We start from the raw sequence: 21,609 nt of genomic DNA on the forward strand, positions 1-21,609 counted from the left end.
AATCGATTTATCGCATGGATTTTACTTTTTTAAAATCGATTTATCGCATGGATTTTACTTTTTTAAAATCGATTTATCGCATGGATTTTACTTTTTTAAAATCGATTTATCGCATGGATTTTACTTTTTTAAAATCGATTTATCGCATGGATTTTACTTTTTTAAAATGTGCAAAAATAAAAATGAGGTTCGTATGCAGGCGGCTAATTAGAATTGTATAACAAGGACATCTTATGGGAGAAACCTGCTCGTGACTTAGTTCGGTAGGTCTTCATTGATTATTGTACGTCATCAAAAAAAGTCTTTTGTCCGGACAGAATGTCACTAGCGTTCGGCGACAAGACACTTGTACTCATTAATATGACATGCAATAACTTTGAAGGCAATCATTAACTTCTGTAAATGATCGTCGATGGAAGAAAAGAAAAGAAAATATGAGCTTTGAAATTTTAGACAAAAGAACGGAAATGACACATGTAATCAAGAAATGCCGAAGTCCATTCGCAGCTAAGTGGGAGATGATCTTGTTGAATAAGGTGTCGACGAACGTTGCATGTTCACCATCACGTCGGGAATCGCCAAAATGTAGAATAAAAAGCCGACGAAATCTCATTCTAACATTTAAAACAGCTTTATTGGTTACCTTCGTTAGTAAGAAAAAGGAAACGGGTTAGTCGTGGAAAGTGTTCCTATATAGCGACGTTGAAAGAGAATGGTTCATGTGTCTGAAGTAGTAGTGGAAACGTGCGCCACGAATGATTAGAGACAGTACTGTAGTATGAAAAAGAGAGTTTGCGTGTGTATCGCATTGAGGTCCATGTGTGGAGATAGCCACGTTGGTTTGTTTGTATTCACGTCTTAGTCGAACACTGAGCCCGAAGGCCGGGTGAGTTCTGTTGATTCTCAAGAGAAAAGTTGGGGTCGACACATCCGTTCCATGAGGAATTATTGTCAGTTCAAGATCTTGAGAGAAAGAGAGAGGGTGTGTGTTGCCGGCTTAATCGTTTATAAACTCAATCACGTGACAAAACTGGCTTTTGGTTGGACAGTCAGGAAGGAAGTACATTCAAAATCTCCAGCCGCGAGAATTTACTCCTGCTTATGTTTATGCAATTTCGTCTGCTACAATCTATTCTCTTGTTTGCAACCCTTTTCTCACAGAATAAACACAGCTAGTCTTTCTCTACTCTACCAATAATTTTATAGTAGATGCTCGACTGAGAGTCAAGCAACTGAGAGTCAAGCACTGTCCTACCATTTCCCCACAAAAACAAGAACTCTCGTTATTACCAATGCTACAAAGAACTCCTTTTCCTTCGTGTATCTACAATCAAATGGTACTTCCATGTACAAAGTTTATTTCCACAAGTCTTACGCCTTTAAAACACACTACTGCAGTAATGTTTCTACGGTCTACAGCATGGTCGTTTTAAAGTTTAATGTAAACAAATATCACTCATGTCGTCTGGTAAATTAATTATAGTTCTCAATTCTTTCATGATACTGTTCCATCATTGAATTGGAAAGCTTACCAACCCTTTATCCTCGAGTGGCTTTTGGCCTTGATAAATGTGGGAAATTGCCACATGAACAGTTTCATAGTATAAGACAGACATTTTTATAAACAGACAGGCAGCGCAAAACAGGTTTTGTTCGCCATTTCATATAGCGTTTGTGGATTCGCGACGAAATGAAACAGAAGACGTAAATAATAAAGTAAGGGAAAGAATTCAAATTCTCTGCACCCCCAACCTCAATCCCACAATAAACATCCACAACAAGAACTCAACTTGCTACCAACACTGCAAAAAGCTCTTCTTATTTCCTTTTTGTATCTAAAATCAAAACAGTTGCCCACCTGTGGAACACATTACTTTGGTAATGCTTCCCGGCAGACTACAACATGATTGTTGAGATAGCTTGTTCCCTGTTAACTATGGTATGTCTCTCCTCCTGTAAGAGATTCATCTTTCCAGTCTTCATCTTCTTTCTTTGAGAAGAAGTCAATTTATTGGTAACCGCCCAAGACGCTCCATCAGGAATGCTGACGGAGCTGCCCAGGCATTTTTCAGGCTAGAGTACTCTTCTTCTAGGGGTGCTGACTTTTCAAATTCCACTTTCCGACTTTTGTGTTACATCATTCCATTGTTGAAAGGAGATACATAACTTCCATGAACAATTTTTTCTAAGATATTCTGGTGAACCCGTTCCTTTGGTAATAATTCCCTACGAACTATAACAGTCGTTTTAATGCCCAATGCAAACAAATGTCTGTTGTCATACTCAGTGAACTAATCATATCTCTAAGCGCTTCGTAGTAGAAGTTCATCAATGAATTGAAAATCTCACTAACCCCTATCTTCAAGTAGCGTTTGTGTTACATAGTGGGGTCTGTATACATAACGTGTATATTATATACTGCATGTGTATAAATGGTTGTACCAAATTATGCAGTCACTATTTGCTTACTCATAAAAAAACTACTTGATTAATTCGTTCTGTAAAGGAAATGTACATCATAAAAAAATTTCTGCATTTTTTATTATTATTTAGGTTGAATTGTAGACTTGTACCAAATTTTCTTTTCATAGGCTTTGTGTTGAATTCTGATGATATCTGGAATCTGGTGGGACCTCTTAAAAGCCTATATTTAATACAGTTAATCTTTTTCCTGACAATCTTTGCCAGCAACAAAGGTCAAAGTCCTTTCTATTTTCATGAAAAACAAAAAACAAAAAACAAAACTAAAACAATCATAAAAAATCTCATTAATTTTGAACGCCTACCCCTGCAAATGCAAATTAAATTTTCTATTACAGAAACCTTTAAAAAATATTCTTTTCATGGGTGAATGTTGAACTCTTCCGACATAAAAATCTGGAATTCTTTGCTCAAAATATTCAAGATGGAAAGCGAATTTAGTTTAATTCTTTTATTGTTACTTGTTTTACATTAAAAACAGAAAAAAAAAATGCATAAAAATTGTTAGAATGTAAAAAAAAAACCCCAATTACAATCATTTTGTCATCTTTTGATCAAGTGACTTTGGAAGCAAAACGCTGTTGACAAAGTCACCGTCCTAATCAACACTTTGAAGAATTCTTCATTAACACGAGAATTGCAAAGGAGGAATTCCTCTTGAATCGACTAAATTAAATTAATAGAAACTCCGTTTCGAATAAGCATTTAATGAAAAGTCAAAATACGTTGCAATGTTTACGTTTCTCAATTTTTGAGATGAGAATTAATTATTCATATTATTTGGATTCTTTGGACTATTGTTCTCATCTACAATGTTATTTTCACAACATTTCAGATGATGAAATCTCTGACCTTCTTCAAGTGCATCTTGCCAAACTCGAGAATCTGCATGGAATTTTAAATGGAACCCTTTATTTAATCCACAAGAATAACATGCTCTCATTCCATCATAAAGGGATATCTAATATTAAAAAATACTCTATAAGGATAAGTATTAGATTGGTGCAAAAATAATATCGTTTTTTTTTTATATAGTTGAATGTCAAAAAACGGCATTATTTTTGTACCAACCTAATAGTAAGATTGTACATCTAGAAAGAAAATAGGTTTGGAATTTAATCCGTGAGAGTAATATGCTCTCATTCTGTCAGCCATAATTGGAGAGAGTTCTGGCTTAGTGGATAAACTACTTAGCAAAATTAAGTTATAAAGTTACACTCTACTAGAGGTTGAAGGGTTCAATTCATAGTGCAGGCAACACTCACAATAAAATTATGAATTACTTAGGACTTCTACCCAGTCATTGCTGATGGGATGAGAACATGGTGTAGATTCCCTAGTTTGGCAGAAAGATTTCTGAACTTGACAAGATATATGTGAAGAAGGTTGGAAGTTAGATTAACAGAAACTTTATGCAAATAAAACTCAAAATGAGAACAGTAATCTGAAGAAACCAAAGAATATGTGGCCATGTTTGTTTTTCACAATCTCCACTGGTAGAACAAACACTCTCCATAAAAAATTAAGTAAATAAAAAAATTAAATAAATATAAAAAACAATGCTGAAAATCCGTTAATGTGACGTCAGCACTGATGCTGATGATAACCTGAAAAAAGTATCCAGGCTTATTTAGACCACTAAATAGTAATTTGTTTTTGTCTTCTTGATAAAAAAACAAACCTTGAAGCAATTTATTTTAATAACTTCTAAAACAGATTTAAATAAAATATAAATAAAAAATAAATGAATAATTTTTCTTATTTAAGTTTACAATATATTTAAAATCCAGTTACAAAAAACTGCAAATACATTGATTTTATAGTTTGGCAAAGAAAAACTTTGTTTATGAAATTGTAAATTTGTAACATATTTCTTATATAATAAAGACTTGCATATTAAGTACCTACATAGTATAAGTTTTCGAATCTGCTAAGATGATACCGGTCTTATATTTAGGTTACTTTGAAGGATTTGTTTTATATATATTTCGATTATATACATATACGTGCTGAAACATTGATTTTATTTGGTAATAAACCACAAAAGATCTACAGTAAATAAATAAAAACTGTTTTTTTTTAAATTTCAAATTCATAAAATTTATTGCACTGATTATATTTTCACAAGAAAAAACAAATTACTATTTGAAGGTTACCATTCGTGATAAAGTCCTGACGTCATCTTTAGCTACTAATAGGTGATGAAGCTTAAACATACATTTCATTTCCCCTTGACCCCCACCACGCAAAATAAAATTCCTCCAATTCAATTCAAGTAAAGAAAGAAGTACCACAAAAATGTTAAAGATTTTTCGATTGTAATCACGCCCATCATACAGCGGAAAACGTAAACAGAACCCACCAGAAAATTTCAAAATCCATTTCTCAATTAAATTGAGCTTATATCTTGAGGATCAAAAACAAAAAAATGATTCGGGGAGGGAGGAGTTTGGATTCCTGATAAATTTTAAATAAGATGTTCGCTATTTCCTGATGAGTTTCTGTTTTCCGGGAAGTTTCCGCTGTAAACTTAACCTCATCCACCAGAAAAGTACCGCCTTGAAGGTCTGTAACCCGTTCCGCCACTGCTGCCAGCCATGGGGAGGTAATCTGTAAGGAGAAAAGAAAATAAGTTTCAATAGGAGTTGTTTGCATCAGTCAGGGATACGTCCTTGCCAATCAGTCCAAAAATGCTTTGTTGCTGTCGGGCCGATTTTGTTCAGAAAAGGGCTCTAATTTTTTTTTTTTATCTCTAAAGTAAATTTAACAATCAAGACACTTCAAATTTAATTTCCATTTAATATGGAATAATTTATTTGAAGTAGATCTTTAAACAGGGGTTTGATTATTCTGGTTTATGGCATGTCAACCCTTTCCGGTTGATTGGATGCCGAATCCAGTCATTTTAGTTGTTACACAATACAATATATGGTAAGACGGAAAACAGTCTTTGTAATCAAAATGAAGTGGGTGGTTCCTCCAATGTTTGTCTAGTTTGGCCTTCAAGGTACTGAGTGCAGATACCACTTCTTCCGGAGCTGGTTCCACACGTTGGGGGAAGAAGTGTGTTTGAACAGACTCAGTTAACCGCCTTCAGTATTGCTGATTATGAAAACCCAAGGAATGCCCACGGGACCTTTAATCTTAATTATGCCTATTTTCCAATGCCAAAAACGATTCTTTTTAGCATGGCTCGTATTAATGATGAAATGATAAATATTTAATGATTTTAAACTATTAGTAAAACTAAAATATATATAGATCATCTCCATAAGTGTATTTATATGGTTAGGAAATTATGTACATTTTTTTTCCGGGATTCTGCTTTCATAACTGTACTGATATGCAGAAGTTCATGAGTAATGTGAACAGACATCTTGCTACTCAACTCCCCTCATAATACCCCAGCAACTTATGTCCCTGATAGTAGCCCCCTACTTCAAAGTGGCTATATATATATATATATATATATATATATATATATATATATATATATGTAAATTTTTTTTTATCTAGAAGAGAAGAAAGAATTTTTAAGGATCGGATTTTTTCGATGTTCAATACTTATCTGATGAATTTCTGTACAAAACATGTCTAAGAACACTGCCAGAAATATAAATTAGCTTTGTGTGAAATTTGCAAAAGATAGGCTCAGCCGTTTTGGAACCTATGAGGAAGGAACTCACATACACACACAAAATGACTTTTATACAATAGTATATATATATATATATATATATATATATATATATATATATATATATATATATATGCTAGCAGAATCCATGTCCCGGTGATGCCTGGGCAAATACACATTATGTAAACTGATTTTTTAAAGCACTAAGAATATGAAGCTAAAAAATAACTGGTTTCAACATGAAATAAGCCCCCAAATGGGTTGATATGCCGTACAACAAACCACACTAACCAAGGCTCGAACTTTGATTTCAGGTTAAAAGACGCGGTTTTAGAGTTCTTTTCCAATTTCTTTTTCCAGACGGATTTCTCCAACTTTGGCAGAAGATTCCGTACTACTTTCGCTTTGGAACGGGATCAATTGCGTTTCTGGATTGTGGCCAGAGGTGCAAACACGCATCTGAATGATTTGCTTCAATAAAAGCAACAATCTCCACAGAAGATAATCTCCATTAAGATAACTTGATTATTTACGGAACCCGACATGAAAAGCAGGGGACGAACAACACGTGTATAATAACTTGTGGGATGTTCCATCTCTCCAAGGATAAGGCGGAAACAGAAGAGAAAATAATGAAAAATCCGGTAAGGGATAACACAAGAATAAGCACCACACATCACAGGGAGAAATATTATAATAGAGCAAACATTATTTTCATTAATTAAAAACTTGTGTTACGATTCCAACATCGTCATAATTCAATCTGAGGCAGTGTTCAAGCCCTGGTGTACCATCTTTATTTTTTCTTATTAATGAGTTTAATTTACGATAAAAGAAGAGGTAACGTTTAAAATCACCGCAAATCATTTCTTATTTGCTTTTTTTTTTACACAGTGATCACCACTTATCAAGGCCCGGAAGCCACTCAGGGATAAGGGTTATTGCAAGTACATTACGTTAGTGTGGAGATTTGATGAAAAAAAAAAACTATAGGAACGCATAGATTTTTTTCCCCCAAACACACACAGAGACATAGATGAGCATAAGTACACACACACACACACACACACACACACACACACACACACACACACAATAAAAAATATAAACAAATTAAACAATGAAAAAGAAAACAAATAACAATAATAATAATAGCTATGATTACAAAAAATAAAACTACAGGAACGCATAGATTTTTTTCCCCAAACACACACAGACATAGATGAGCATAAGTACACACACACACACACACACAAATATAAAAATGTAAACAAATTAAACAATGAAAAAGAAAACAATAATAATAATAGCTATGATTACAAAAAATAAAACTATAGGAACGCATCGATTTTTTTTCCCAAACACACACAGAGACATAGATGAGCGTAAGTACACACACACACAAATATAAAAATGTAGTACTAGCAATAATATTTTAAATTACAAAAACACGAGCATTGGTCGGTCTATCTCTCAAACAATAAAAAAATGTAGAAAACAATGAAAAAAAAAAATAAATAACTGCTGTAGATATTATTAAAAAATATAGAACTGCAGTGATGCATCAATTTTTGTCCCAAATATTTTAAATTAGAAAACTTAAAGTGCCTGCCGGCCGAGAGATTTGTATTAGCGTTTTGACTACAGAATAACTTAAAATCAATTATTTCTTAACAACTTTTGCATTTACCAGAAAGATAAAACCCTAAATTTTATGGAATTAAAAAGAAATATAGCGGTAAGAACACACTAATCGAATGCCGCCTGGAGTGTTCGTAAATGTGTATTTTGGAATTAATGTGTATTCCAGAATTAAATCTCAACCAATGAAATTTGCCAGAAAGCATGACACACAAAATAACTCACACGCTATCGTATTAATATATAGATATAGTAAAAGTAGGCTTTTAATATCAATGTCAGAGCAAGAAGAAAAAAAAACTCAACTTTATAGCTAAAATAAAATATCGAAAATATTTAAAATTTGTTAAAATTTGACAAAAAAATCGGCAGTATCTTCATTATCACAACCACTCCTTTTATCTTCTTTGTATGAATATTTAAAATTTGTTAAAATTTGACAAAAAAATCTCACATCACTACCCTTTAGCTGAGTTCCAAAATTCATGATCACGTATTTATTTTAAGAGTGAATTCTGAATGTACAGATATATATATATAGATATCGAACTTTATAAAAACAGAGATGACAAAATTATTGGGAGGGGGGGGCAGAGGTCTGAAAATAATAAAAGTACACCTTTCAAATTTCAAAAGAAAAACAAAATACCTGAACTCAATTGGCTTTTTTTACTCTTTGGTTTTGGTTTCGGCTCAGATTCACTTGATTCTGAAGTCTGAAAAAAAAAAAAAAGAGGAAAAAAAAAAAATGAAACAAAGGCAAAACGAAACATTACAAAAGGAAAGTCTACAAAAACAGATGAACAGGGAAAAAAAAGATGAGAAATTAGGGGGGGGGGAAGAATGAGACATTAGAAAGAAAAAAAAGATGAGATATTAGGGGGAAAGATGAGACATTAGGGGGAAAGATGAGGCATTAGGGGGGAAAGATGAGACATTGGGGGGAAAGATGAGACATTGGGGGGAAAGATGAGACATTAGGGGGGAAAGTTAAAAAATTGACCCCTTGTTTTTTTTTTGCTCAACATATACCTCTAAACACCCGGGCAACGCCGGGCTTAAATGCTAGCATATATATATATATAATATATATATATATATATATATATATATATATATATATGAATTTAAAATGAAAAAGAAGAAACAAAATACTCGATTCGTCTGCTTTTAAATGTGAAATATATCCCTTGAGCTTCCAGTTAATGTCAGGTATTCAGGACAGAAATATGGATTGTTTTGTTGCCTTCTTATTGTAGTTATTAAGGTGACAAAACGATCCATATTTCTATCCTAAATATCCGCCACTAACTGGAAGTTGAAGGGATATACTTCACATTTGAAAAACAGTCGTTTAAATAAGAATCACTGAACCGACGTATCATAAGTATTTTGTTTTTTTCCTTTAAAATTCATATTGTCGGATTTTTTATCCTCTTATTATTATTTTATATATATATATATATATATATATATATATATATATATATATATATATATATGATGATTGCAACATCTTGTCAGACGAGTGCCACTCCCTCAGACACTTAAAGTTCCTGAGCCAAAAAATGACTACCGGTGAATTCACACGCTCAAGCAGGCATGACACTGACGATGGTCATTGAGATCAATTATTTCATACTTCCAGCATTTCAAGCGTCAACGTGTCACAACTTTTCCATCGCCACAGGACCACTTTTATAGACAAATGCCTGAGGGAGTATCTATACACAGATGATGTTACAGAGTCTTAGCTTTGTACGACAGCTAAGTCTCTCTCTCGGTTCAAAATGTTCGGATCCAGCAACAAGCAAGAGCAAGCTAGCCAGCAACAAGTTAAACTGCAGACCAGCTTAATGCGGGTACTGGTCTCCCGCTTTATGTTTTTTTAAATCAGAGATTTGCTTCTCCTAGAAAGGTTGCCTTCACCATGGCTTACAGGAGTCCTATCCACCCCAACACACACATACACACAAACGCACACGGTGCTTGTTGGCCGTTGACCCCGAAAAAGGGTTCATTCGCCCTTTGGAAGGTCTTGTTTTTAATCCTTCAGGGAGACTAGCCACCCTCCTCACCAAACAAGTCTGGTGGGGATACCAGTTTAGTCGCCGGTGAACCAACCATGATGCAGGTAGTACTGGGTTACATGGTACCAGTAGCATATAACATGACCTGACATACACACACACTAGCAGGAAGACCCAATGTTGTTCAGGATTTATTGAGGATTGCCCTATGCTCATAACACTCTATTTTGTATTGTGCGTGTGTACATGTCCAGCTAAAACTCAAAAACAAATACGAACAAAGTTGGTATTTTTCTTGATTGCATTACCCTGGAAGAATAATATGTAAAATTTAGAAAAAAAATGATTCATTCTTTGACGTTTACTAATGCAGATTTGGTCAAGAAACGTAGGTCTGTTTTCCGTATAGCTCTCACTTTCTTTTGCAGTCTATCTGACACTAATTTTAATCTTTTAACCAAACCTACCATGGAAAATACTGTTTTTAACAATATTTCACACAACCGAATTTGTACATTGCCACACAGGAATGTTAACTGTCTCTACAGGATGCCAAGCTATTTGAGATTTGTAGCAAAGAGATTTGTAGTTGGACCTAAAAGTTTACCATGTTGCATCGTTTTTTCTAGCACTTTTAGTGTTCGCTTCAAATCGATTATCTGACATAATTCTCATTAATCTCATTTCAAAGTTTTATCATTTGTATTTCGGCAACGATTCTGCTTGCATCACTTTTCAGCTCGATACCAGAAAACTAAATCATTCCGTCTCACAATTTTTATGTCTCATTTTTTTTTTCAAACTACTAAAACCGTACCAATTCCCATATATTTTTTTCTTCTCTCGAAACAAAACGGTCATAATCAGCGCACAAGAGACTCTGATGATGGCGTCAATATTGAAAGAAAGACAATTCCAAATTTATGAATCTCATCATCTTTCCTCCTCCTATTCCCCGTCTATCCGCCCCCTCCGACTTTGTCCTTTTCAACTAATCAACTCCACTTTTAGTCGAACAGGGTCATTCAATCATTATTTAACGAGTCTAAATCGAAGAACACAAGAGAAAGATTTCCAAAGTCTCTTCTGACATTTTCATGCCGGCTGTCAAATGTCAGTTGCTGTCAATTTTCATACGATCGTGATGATTGCCCCCCCCCCCCCGTCCTTCATCGTCGCACGTATTACCCCCCCCCCCCGCTAGAATTCATTTAACTAAGTATTCAAAGCTTCTCTTTGAATTCGTTTTACTTTTTTCTTCTTTCTTTTGTTCCTTCGGAAGGTTAATGTGTTTGATTGAACAACCCCCACTCCTATCCACGCACCTGTCTCACTTTTCTTTTCGTCAGGCAGGTCGTCTTCTCACTTACGAAAGACACTGTTCTCAATTCTTCTTGAAATCTTTCATGAAATGAACAAAAACATTATATATATATATATATATATATATATATATTAGCAGAGAGATCCGATGTTGTCCGGGATTGAATGAGGGTCAACGGTATAATTTTATTGTCGCTGAAATCGCCCATTTTTCAATCAAATCGATTGATAGCCTGCTCTAGTTGAGGACCCAACGCGATGAACCGGGAGGAAGCTTCACATGCCTTCTTGCAGTGACTTAATCCACAATATATTGTAGTCTACATTGCACTGTAGAGAGCCTACTGTTGAGTTTATGAAATTATGTTATACTAGTTGTATATATTGCTGGGTGGAGGGATTAGTCACATACTATTTAAGATACACTGAATACCCAAACTCGTCACGAAAAATAATGACATGTTGGATTTAAAGAAGCATAAAACACATCAATTTTAGTTTATGAAAATCAAACACGAAGTAACTTTCATAAATTAAATGGGAAATAACTCTTAGCTTAAATAAAACGCAATTGTTATTAATAATTAAATATAAATTAACTAAATCAACTTTATATAATATTTCTAAATAGAACAATCAAAACGATTTTAGTGCAACAAATAATTAATAACATGGAACAAATTATTAAAATAAATTTTCTTTAATGTAATGAAGGTACTCATTGAATGTAGATTTCCTTTGAATACATAGTACATATAGAAATCATGTTGGAATAAAAATGTATGTAAGTCTGTTTTTAGTATGAAAATTTGTGAAACAGTATATCTTTTGTGCATATTAATTAAATTGTAAACAAACAGACAAGAATACGACTTTATTATAAGACAAGATGCAAGCAAGCGTGGTCCAAGTATTAAGATATTCATGCACTGGGAATCATTTATGAATTTGAAATTTCCATGTAGTTTCCTTCTTTGGAGGAAGCCGCTTCCACCCGCCAAGGGTGAGTGTCACTTTTGTGCAGTACGAGAGCCCCAAAAGTTTTTGATTTGCAACGACTTTGGCATAATCACCATGCCATGATCAGGTGGATATGCAGCAGAAGATGAAAAAATCCCTTCAACTATGCTCTATCAGAAGATTGACATTGGTGGAATTTGGGCTGACACTCACATTTGGCATCTCAAATGGTTTGGCCATGTACAGTGTGCCACCTCCTGCTTATCAGCTCAATAACATGCATGCATACATCAGGCACAAAGATGCATTGGATCGGATCGCATGGAGAGCAGGCAGGGGACGTTGCCTGGTGTTGCCCACCCCAGAGTCTACGATGCTCATAGTGTAACATAATGTATATGAGCGCGTGGGAAGGTATCAGCAGCAGCAAAGGATGGCTGGCTTGTGAAGAGATCAGCAGCAACAGTCGAAAAATGTGCAGATGCAGATTAGGTGAATGCGAGAAGAAAAAGGGGGAAAAAAAGAGAGAAAAAGGATGGCACGTGCTCGGAGCCAAAGGATGTGAAAAGCAAAGATGAGAATGGGTTGAAAGAAAGTGAAATGCGTGAAAATGGACAAGTGGCATATAAAATAGACAAGTAAATATAAGCAACTAAATGTTTAAAAAAAAAAAAAAAAGACGTTATTGATTTTGGTTTTCTTGAACACAAACCGACTTACACGTCAATCAAATTTGATGAGCAATCGTTGGAAAGCACAAAGGTTTTAGAATTGCGCCCAAACAAAATAGAAATGAGGTAGAGACACGAAAAACCCAGGTTTCTAAGGACCCAAAGGTATATTTTCTGGCTGTAATTTCATTGAAATCAATTATCCCAAGCCATTAATACTTGAGAATGTCCATAAATCTTCGATTATTAAATTCAGTGAAGATGGGTATTTTTTGTGGTAAATAGCGAAAGTGAAAAATATTTAATACAACTCACTGGGGAGAAACCCAACCATTCCAGGAAGAGTTAAAAAATTTCCACAGACGGCTATAATAACTGAAAATTCCATTAGAAATTAAGAAAATAGAGTTATGATTGGCCCACAACTTTCTTCTTCACTGCAACCTCTCCCTCACACAGACGTGATGTTGCTAGTCTCAGTCTTTTCTACAAATACTATTATGACGCGTTTCTCAGAATTATCTGATCTAATCCCTGCACTCCTTGTTCCAGCTCGTTTAACTCATTCATCTTCAGGTCTCCATCAAGTCACTGTTTTAATACCTCATTGTAATACAACTTCCTATTCCAGAAGCTTCTTTCAAAGGAATGTAAGGTTGTGGAATTCTCTCCCTGCTCCCTGTTTTCCTTGAACTCTGGTCTTTTCAAGACTAAGGTCAATAGGCATCTCCTGGCTTTGCAATAATCAGCTTTTGTTTTTGTTAGCTCTTTACATCAAGTGGCTTCATGCCTTGTCTTGAGTGATTTCCATTAAAAAAAATTATGTCACAGAATATGACATCATGATACAAAGTGTGTAGCAGAGATACAAGATTGATTCTGCCTTTCTGAGTCTACAGCATGAAAGGTGCGAGACGACATGCTTGTCCGCTCGACAATGATGTTGTATGGCATGGATGTCTTCTCTTGCACTCTGGCTGTGGATGTGACATCATCGACCCGCAACGCACTAAGGTTACAATTTGTTTTCCGTCGAGGCTTCGTCCATTAGTTGCAATCAGCTCATCTCAATCTGCTCAGAGCCACAATTTGCATTTGACTGTCTCAAACTAGAAAACTGTGTTGAACTAACGCAAACCCGAGACTGTCCGTAAATTGTCATAAATCTCATTACCACTCCTATAACTGCCAGTAAACTGAACTCTAAATATGTTTACCTTCATGTCCGGCCTTTTGTCTGCCACCCCTTGATTAACAATCCTGTTTCGGCTGCCTTTTGTGTATCTTGGTAAACAGCTTCCTATACCTTTGTTCTGCTGATAAACTTATTTTCTCTCTTTTTTTTTTTTTTTTTTTACTTTCTAACACTGGGGGGGGGAATGCTAAAAAGGTTCTGATGTCTTTTTCGAAGTCCACCACTCCTCCTGGATTTGTCTATGCTCCTTTTTCGATTAGTCTCGTCTTTTTTTTTAAATTAGTTTTGTCTGTCTTTTTCGTTTCATTTTGTCTGCTTTTTCTTTCAGATTAGTTTTGCCTTTTTCCTCTTCTATTAATTTTGTCTTCTTATCTATTAGTTTCGTTTCAATGATTCCAAGTAGTGAACAGTAGGTATCTCCAAAAAAAAAAGAAAGCATGACTCTGTAACGTCAGACTTGTGTTAGCTATACAAACTATGGAAAAGCAGAAGCGACTTAATAATTTTTTAAAACCTTTGTTTATTTTCTTCAAACTTCAATTAATAATTAATCTTTGTTATAATTTTGTTAGGTTTTAAGATTTACACAGTTTAATGATTAATAATATAAACATTTGTGTATTAAATATGAAATACGGTTTTACTGAATGTTCATGTTCGGCTTCCATACTTTTGTTCGGTAAAAAGAAACAAACAAAATATGAGGCGGGGGGGGGCCTACAATATGTTTAATATTTGTGCAATATCGGTTTTTAAATTTTCAAATCGGTTTTAATCTGAATATAAAATAGCTGACAAGAGCCATGTTTATATAAAAACTTAATATTTAAAAAAATTTAAACAATTAATTAGAAATTTATGTTGTAACGGAACATTTTGAAATAATGGAATTTTAATCGTTTTAATCTTTTAAAAATTAATTAATGTTTACGAAGTTTCTATTTCTTAGCAATTCAACTAATTATAGTATATATTAATTCGAAAAAACGCTATTTAAAAAAAAAACATAATATTAAATTTATATCATTTTTTTTAATTGCAATTTCAAGATAAATTTTTGTTCAATATATGCATTTAAATTAAAAAAAAAAATTATTATTATTACTTATTTGAACTCTTCTGTTTCATAATAAATAGAAATTTCGATAGATTTAAATATATTTTGTTCGAATATAAAAAAATAAATATGGGGGGGGACACGTACTAAAAAAAAAATATTTTCCTTCGTATATTTTACGGAAACTGCATTTTATACTTTTTTTTTTTTTACACAGTGATCACCACTTATCAAGGCCCGGAACCCACTCAGGGATAAGGGTTATTGCAAGTATTCCAGTTTAAAATAGTAATTTAATAGGACGGTACCTCATCTTAATAATCCTTTTCGTAATCCTTTCTTTAATCCGAAAATCGTAAGCAAAGGTTTGTAGTCGGTTTGCAGCATACGACAAATATCGAAAAATTGGCTAAAACATTAATATCTTCACTTTCATCGGTTTGTGTCAAAAAACGAAAATAAATGTCTTTTTTATCATAAAAATAATTATTTGTCCAATCATGAGAAAGTGAACGGAGGCCTGGGGTCATTTTTTTGGGCTCGTTTAGCTCTTTTTGGTGTTTTTTAGTAAATCTTGCTTGCCAAACTGTAGTGATTACGTTGGATACTAAATGTCTTCAAATATGAATAACTACTCGTTTGCGCAAGAAATAAATGAAATATTCGTTCTCAGCGTCCCCCAAAACTTATAAAAGTCGACAATTCAAAGGTGAATGCAGAGGGGTCGGTAAACTAAAAAAATACCGATTTATGGTAATAATTATACCATAGCGATGTATGTGATATCATATATGGTAAAAACTTATATTTTATATTAAATCTATATAATTATAAAACTCAAATGACATTGTAACGGGTATTGTAACCCAACATCTGGCTTACGGTTTGCGTATGGATACATAAATATTTAATTATGTATATTTCTATATTTAAACAGACTACTATTAATGCAATTTAAGTAGAATTAAATGACCTCTTATTTTTAATATGAAAGATTTCTTAATTTTTCGTTACGTTTATTTTTCTTTTTCGTGCAAGGGACGCTATTCTACTTTAAAAGTAACTGTATTATCTCCCTTACATATTATAGTCATTTGTCTGTAAGTATATTTTATTAATTGTAACTCTAACAATTAAAAGGTTATATTTAACAAATTTAATTTAATTTAATAAGCTTGCAGTTAAAAGTGGATACACCAGTTCTCCTTATGTGACAAAAGTTGAATGATGTTTGCTTTGGTTACCATTTGGGAGAATACATGACTAATGTGTATAAATTAATAGCATTCTAATTAGTGACAGACTTGCAGCATGTAAAGAGTTTGTCTATGTCATTCAGTACATTTACTATTACAATGCAATCAACTCATTTCAACTGAATTTTATTTGTCAATATACGATCAAGTTTAACTAAAAGATTTTTTTTTAAGTAGATACACCAGTTTTCCTTACTTGACCAAAGTTAAGTGATGTTAGCTTTGGTTACTACTTAGATGGGTAACCATATGGGACAATGCTTGACTTATGTTTATGAATTGAGAGCAACCTTGTTGGGAGTTGTCTAATTGGTGACAAACTTGTATCGTGTAAGAGGTTTGTCTTTGTCAATTATGTTTAACTATATAATGGAAGATAAGTACTGGTCCACTAAAAACCTTAACTTTTATTGTTTTTTTAAATGATTTTTAAATTAAATCTGATGAAAATAAATTCTGACACAGAAATAAACTGCTAGACTTTTACCTAATTAGAGTATATGAACTTTCTCCATCTATAGCAGGCATTGTTAATTCAAATGTCAAAATCCTGACCCATGCACTTTGAATAAGAAGGATCATCTGAATAATCGACTGATAAATCTGAGCTTTTATGCCTTATCACAGGATGAGGCCAGAGAGTTGTAGGTCAATGAAACCATGCTGAACGTTGTTAATTCGGACGTTGATGTCTTTATACCTTGATCTGTGAACTTTTAATAATGGTTAGTGTTCACCAATGGGCTGAAGGATAGGGTTCAATCTTCACTCGACTTATGCTACAGTCAACCACTTTTTACACCTTTTAATCTAAAAGTTACCGTAATGCACATGCTTGGAGGGAATAGCTAATCTGATAAGCATTTTAAGATTCAGTCGTCTTCTATGGTAGATTATGGTGAATTTCTAATAAATTATTCCAAATATTCCATTTTTTGTTTATTTTGAATATATTATTTCATGTTTCTGAGTTTTTCAGATGAGGATTGATAAATTGGATTATTCAAACTACTGTTTGAGTGTTATTCTCACAGCTTTCAAGTCGGTGTACCTCCGACCTTTGGACGTATCTTGTCAACTTCTGGAATTTTTCTGTTGAACTCTGACAGAATGTGAGCATGCTTCACTTGTGGATTAAAGAGTTTGGTTTGAAATTCTGTACATCTCAAGTTTGACAGAAAGATTGCTGAGTTTGATAAGATACATTTGAAGAAGGTCGGAGGTTACATCAACTGAAATGTTGTGAAAATGTCAGGGATGTGAGTTTTTCGCTTGTCAATAGAATTTTGTTTTATGATTTCAGCCAAACTGCTTAATTTTTTTTCATCACTATTATTTCTTTCTCACTTTTTATAATTTTTTCCAGTTTTTCTCTCTCTTCCTCTTAGAGTTCTCTTGACGTTTATTTTACTGTGAAGACTAAAACTTCAAATGATTCATAACTGGGGTAAAGGAAGTTAGATGATTCATAAAAAAAAAAATGACTTTCTGTTTTCTTCCTCTGTATACAGATTCAGTATTTTTGTCTTAATTTTGACTTTCATAGTTACAACCAGAATTGTTTTTAGAAGGAAAGTTTTTTGATTCTGAATTAATAATTCGTATCTCTAGGGAGAAATCAATTTCATGATTCTGAAATTTTGAGATGAGGATTGATTATTTGTATTCTTGGAACTACTGTTCTCAATTGAAGTGTTATTTCCATGTTTTCATTGATTATAACCTCTGACCTTCTTCAAATGTATCTGATCGAACTCAGTAATCTTTCTGTTGAACTTAGAAATCTGCACAGAATTTAAAATAGAACCATTATTTGATTCCCTGGATAACATGCTCTCATTTTGTTAGTCATGACTAGGTAGAAGTCTTAATTAGCAATTGCATTTTAAGTGACACCGGCATCGAATATTGAACCTTTAAGTGGATGAAGTATTTAGTAAAATTCAGTGTGAGCGACACTCAGAATACACTTGCAAATTGCTTAGACCTTCTACCCAGCTATGGCTAATTGAACAAAATAATGCTACCTCCTGTGGATTAAATAAAGGAGTCTGAAATTCAATGCAAATTTGGGAGTTGTTTTGGAAGAATTTTTTTGTTCTCCCCTCTCCACACATGCGCGCACACACACACATATGGGGAAGCTGGTTGGGAAATCCATTCGATTTCGGTTTTATTTGACATTGAACACTCACATCCGTTTAATGTTCTCATTATATGGAAACATCCAAAATTCATTGATTATAAATTTGCTACATTTTATCCAAACTCTCAGTCAAAACAAAATATTTTTTTCTTCATGCAATGTTCAACATGTGATAGATATATTTATATATATACGTACATATATACAGAGATCTGTGTCTGTTTCGTATTTGATTTTTTTGTTTTCTTTTTGCCATTTTAGTTTGAGGAATTGGTGCAGCACATGTTCATTTTTAAAGAAAATGTTTTCTCTAATCCAAATGATTCACATAAAAGTTCAACCATAAACGAAAAATACAATTTAAAGAATCGTAATTTAATTTTCGATTAAATACTTTATTCATTATAATTTCTTTTTGATGATTTGTATATTTCGATAAAAAAAAAGATAACAATGACTGATTTCAGCCTTTTCTTTTGATATTTTATTTTGGGGTAATAATGCATATATTAATATCTAAAGAATATAAATGTTTACTATGCTTTTTAACCGTTTGGTGAAGATCAGTAAATAGGAACTATAAATTAACCGGACTTGTATCTAACTCTGCTCCCTTGGGGAGTCAAGTAACTATTGCTGTCATCCAAATTAGTCATGTAAATGAAAAATACAATTTTTAATGTTGTAATTTAATTTTCTGTTTAAATATTTTAGTTGTTATCATTTTTTATGAGTTGTATATTTTGAATAAAAAGATAAAAATGAATGATTTCAGCGTTCTTGTTTTTCTTCCCCTTTTTCTTGATACTTATGTTAATGGGAGAGTTGAAGCTTTACCTACAAAATCAAGATGTGACAAAATCGCGTATTTACTCATCCAAACAAATTCTGGTTTTGAAAGTCCTCTGAAGTAAACTGTTTTAGTTAATTTGAAGACCCAGATGAAGTACATTCCTTTATTGAATCTGAAAACCCTGTTAATATTATCTTCTTTACTAAATCTATTACGACCCTTGCTGCTTTCATTCTGTAATATCATGTAGTTTAATTACGTCTATTTTCATTTATTGAGATTGTCGGACTGACTTCCTCATCTTGGTTGTTATAGTCACAACGTTCCGGCCGTTTTGCCCTCCGGCCTTCATCAGGTGTTTTGTATCGAACTAGGGAACCGTTTGTTAGGAGTCTCGAACCCAACCCTTTATTATTATTACGGGGTACCGTGTTCGGACTCCAGCTAGTGACATATGGCCGAATGGTCCTAAACGTTGTATCAAAGTTTACAGTTACCCAAAGGTGCCGAGTTCAATCCTGAACGAAGGCAGTGAAAAGTAACATTCAAAACAGAATCAGCAACTGTGTGCCAGAGCGTAGCTGGAGTCCGAACACGGTACCCCCGTAATAATAATAAAGGGTTGGCTTCGAGACTCCTAACAAACGGTTCCCCAGTTCGATACAAAACACCTATTTTATTTATGTGAAAAATTAATATTTTTTAACTATATTAAATTTACAATCTTTTATGTTCTTTTCTATTTATTTATACAATTTGATAACAGATTATTTGATTAATTTTACTTTATTATATTTAAAAAAAATTACATTCAATATTTCTGTAAATAATCATTTAAAAAAAATGTAAATTAAAATATTTACAGATATTCTTATATTAAAAAGAAATTACTTTCAATATTATGTCTTGGTCTACATTTCTGGCGGAATTTTCAAATTAACGAACACCTTATTTGAAATTTGAACTCATTTTGAAAGGGAAATAACTATTTTTTACTAATATAAAATATGATAAACGTTTTTTACATCCGCACTTAGCCACATTCCATTGAAACACTGCTAAGGAGAAGCAGCTCTTACTAATCTTAAATATAATAAATGCACACACATATCCTTCATTTAGCAGTGTTTCAAAGGAATATATCCAAAAGAAAAAACTAGCTTTTACTAATCTTCAAAAGAATAAACATACCCTTATAGGATCTATTTATTGGCGTTTCAATAGGCTGTATCAAATGAAAATAACTAGCTTTTAATAATCTTAAATATAATAAATGAACACTTATACACTCTATTTAGGGGCATTTCAATGGAATACATCTATATATTGGAAATACATGCTTTATTTCGAAGCATTTCAATTGAATACATCCAATGGAAGTAACTGGCTTTTACTAAACTTGTATAAGCGCACACTTATAAACTCTTTAGAAACCTTTCAACAGAATATATGCTAGGATAGAAATATGAATATAAATAATAAACACACACTTATATGCTTTATTTAGTGGCATCTCCAAGGAATATATGACAGGGAAATAGCAAGCTTTTACTAATCTTTATGATGAAAGACTCAGACCTTTTTAGCAGTGTCTCAAGGGAATATATCCAAAGGAAATATCAAGCTTATACTAATCTTAAATATAATAAATGCATACTTATATGCTCTATTTAGAAACCTTTCAACAGAATATATATTTTAAGGAAAGCAGTAGCTCTTACCATTTTTGGAGTAGTTTTAACAAGCATACAAATTACTGTGAACTTTACAGAACTTTGCACTCGATGAGTTTTCGTAATTTTTGGATATATTACTATTTTCGACATGAAAATTAACTTCGTATCGAGGTTGGTTGGGGCTTTCTTCTGATATACACCGAGACGACGGTCTCATGACAATCATCTCGGTCTTGTTCTATTTTAAGTCTCAACACTTGTTTGTAAATAAACGCTTTAAAATAAGTTAAAACATGAAAAACTTCCCAGATGAATATCAAGGGAGATAATTAAAAAGTCAGAGTTATCTCCCTTAAAGAAACCTAATGAAAATATACTTAGAAATTTATATTTAAATATATATATATATATATATATATATATATATATATATATATATATATATATATATATATATATATATATATATATATAAGTCTCCTACAAGAGAGATAATAAAAATAAGAGTTATCTACCTTTAGGAACCATATGAAAATATATTTAAAATGTATATATATATATATCTATTGTTAAAATATCAAGATACTTAGAAGAAAGATTCGGAAACATAGCTAAAATATCGAGATATTTAGAAGTAAGATACAAAGAAGAAAGTATGTTTGTTAAAAACTACTTCAAAAATGCTGTTTGATTTTAAGTGTCGTTTAAAGACAAAACAAATATTAAGTATTTAATTGTCATGT

At 32.9% G+C, this 21,609-nt stretch overlaps 1 long non-coding RNA gene across 1 annotated transcript in view; it reads right to left on the reverse strand.

Annotated features, from left to right (window-relative positions):
• Positions 1 to 2,917: 2,917 nt before the first annotated feature.
• Positions 2,918 to 21,609, reverse strand: part of LOC145248786 (uncharacterized) — a gene marked incomplete at its 5' end in the record, with an annotated part of 199,585 nt that continues 180,893 nt past the window's right edge. Inside the window, one exon of the long non-coding RNA XR_013863394.1 lies at positions 2,918 to 5,091. This is a non-coding gene — a long non-coding RNA (uncharacterized LOC145248786). The remainder of the gene's footprint in view (positions 5,092 to 21,609) is intronic.

This window comes from Euprymna scolopes, chromosome 27 (assembly GCF_053919585.1).
Source record: "Euprymna scolopes isolate OS-2025 chromosome 27, ASM5391958v1, whole genome shotgun sequence".
NCBI lineage: Eukaryota > Metazoa > Mollusca > Cephalopoda > Sepiida > Sepiolidae > Euprymna > Euprymna scolopes.